The sequence below is a fragment of the Nicotiana attenuata genome, unplaced genomic scaffold (assembly GCF_001879085.1).
Source record: "Nicotiana attenuata strain UT unplaced genomic scaffold, NIATTr2, whole genome shotgun sequence".
NCBI classification, from domain to species: Eukaryota; Viridiplantae; Streptophyta; class Magnoliopsida; order Solanales; family Solanaceae; genus Nicotiana; species Nicotiana attenuata.
Window position 1 is genome coordinate 1128408 of NW_017670292.1, and position 2780 is coordinate 1131187.

The window sequence follows — 2780 nt, forward strand, 5'->3', positions numbered from 1 at the left end:
GGATCCAAGCCCATATAAAATTTCTCTAGCAAGATGGAATGTGGAAAACCATGATTGGGAGACCTCACCAAATATAATTTGAATCGATCCCATGCCTCATGTAAGTGTTCCCCTGGTTGTTGCTTGAAGAAAAAAATCTTATCTCGAAGTTCGGACTTCTTGCTCTGTGGGAACCATTTTGCTAGAAATGCCCGGACAAGTTCAGGACAAGACCGGATGGAATTTGGTGGCAAGTTTTGAAGCCACTTCCTTGCGTCTCCAGCTAGTGAGTACTTGAAGACCCTCAACCTTAGGGCATCATCTGAGACATTGTTCTGCTTATGCATAGCACATACTCCCAAGAAGTTCCTAAGGTGTTGTTGTGTTGGATCATCATCGGTAGAATTCCTGAAAAACCCCTCCGCTTTGAGCATTAGGATTAGACCATGTTCCACTTTGAAAGTTGAGGCACCAACAACCGGAGGTACAATAACATTTGTATCCTCAATGTACTCATCTATGTCCGCAAAAGGATTTTCATCCACTTATTCCTCGTAGTCAGACATGTTTTCCTATCAACACCAACCAAAGCAAGCGAAGAGCGATGGAATAGAATAAGATGTAAAGTAAAGCACACACGAAATAGTAATTTCAAAACCGTATTCCCCAGCAATGGCGCCAAAATTTGATACGCTCAAATTACACTTTAAGAAATAGTGTAAGGCGGTCGATGTCAAATATAATAACCCAACAAGGTTGGGGTTGAATCCCACAGGGAATAGGTGTGAAAAGGTTACTCAAATAGTGTGTTGCTCGACTAAAGTCGTAATTCTATTCAGTTAACGGTAACAAGAGTGTGAATTAATAGTAACAAGAGTATGGATTGAGTTTGTTTTGAAGTAACAACTAGTTGGAATATTGAGAGTGTAATTAATTGGATTAAAGCAACCAAAGTTGTGTCCCCTTTAATAAAGTGTAATGCTATCAGTGTTAATATGATATATTTCTAATGGAAGGTCCTTTTGATATGCAATTGATGTCTAAGTGACTACCCAATATTTCCCAATAGTTGGGTAGTATTTCCTCTTTATAATTTTCCCAAATGTAAAAGAGTTTCAATTAATAACAATCAATATATGCCAAATAAAACCCACTTATTCCTAAGCGATTTTATTAAAAAAGGTTTAAAGCCTTGAGTCTTTGATATTTACTTCTACAAAATTCTAACCCACTTTCCCAAGCAAAGAAAGAATTTAATGTCACTTGTTAATGTTTGCAACCACCAACAATAAATGAAGAATGAGAAGTAAATAAATATCAACCAACCATTATATATATATATTCAATGTTAAACACCCATTAACATAACACCCATTTAGGGTCCACAACCTTAATATTTAGAGTTAGTTACTCATACTAAAATACAAAAGCAAGAGAATAATAAATGCCATAAAGCTTACAAAGTGAAGATTCTTGACCCAAAAGATGCCAAAAGTGAAGAATATTTAAGCCTTGGAATGTAGCTCAAAAACTAGACCAGGTGAACCACAAAAACCCCATAAATCTATTTATAGTGTACTGAAAATCGGGACAGAAAACGGACAAAAATGCCCTTTCAGGTCAGATATGTGACCGCATTTCTGTCGCAGAGAGCACATGCGGTCCGCATTTTGGACGTCTTCATCGCAGATTGAAACCCTAATTTCCAGGCCTTCGCCGCATTCATGTTATGCGATCCGCATTGTAGAAATGCGGTCGCATTTTTCATCGCATTTTCTTCATTCAGCAGCCTTCATGGTTGGTTTGCGGTCTAATTTGCGGCTCGCAAACAAGTTATGCGATCGCAGACTAGACCGCATTCTTGATGTTGAATTTTGCTCAGGACTCTGTTGTGATCTGCGATCTCAGTGTCAATTATGCGGTCCGCATTGTCATTTTGCGACCGCATATCTTCCTTTGCGATGCCTTTTTGCTCTTTTCTTGTCTTTTTGTAACTTTTTGCTTTCATTTCCATGCTCTTGGGTCCTTAAACCTCATGCACTGCAAAAACACTAAAATTACATAAATAAAGGAGATAATTGCATCTAAAATAAGCTAAAATCTAAGCAATTAGTATTGAAATGTGTGAAATTCTCCAGCGCATCAGCCCTTGGCTGCTGGGGCTAACGACCTTGAAAACTCTGAAGCAGAGGTGCACTGATAGGAGCTGGTGATGCATGTAGACATGTAATTTTTGACCCTCCCCAAGATTTTATATATTTTAGCATGTAAATATTTAGTTTAGGCCTAATATAGTTATTTCAACTTATTTTGACTCTTTTACTTTATTTCGTCACAAAATAAAAATTACAAAAAATATTTCTTCTTTTTAGTTGCTTTTAGTTTACATACCTTTCGTAAAACTTACAAAAATACAAAAAATAGTACCTTATTTTTATTTTAATATGATATTTGAAAATACCAAAAAAATAGGTTTGTTTTAACGGTTAGTCTTATTTTACTTAAGTAGGATTAATTAGTGAATGAGGTCGTATTTTAGTGTCGTTCATGGAGAAAGAATAAAATTTGGGCTCAAACAACCCATTTTTAGGCCTAGTTTTCGGATCTAGCCCATAATAACCCAAGCCTAATACCCCTAAAACCCTAAACCTAGACATAAAAGGAACCCTAGGACTAATGCTGTATTCTGGACCGGGCCCGGGCCTAAATGAGCTAAATGGGCCGGGCTAAACGGGCATGGGCTTAGCGGTCCCGGGCTCTGGCGGTCCCGGGCTTCATGGGCTCAACGGGTGGAACCAGCC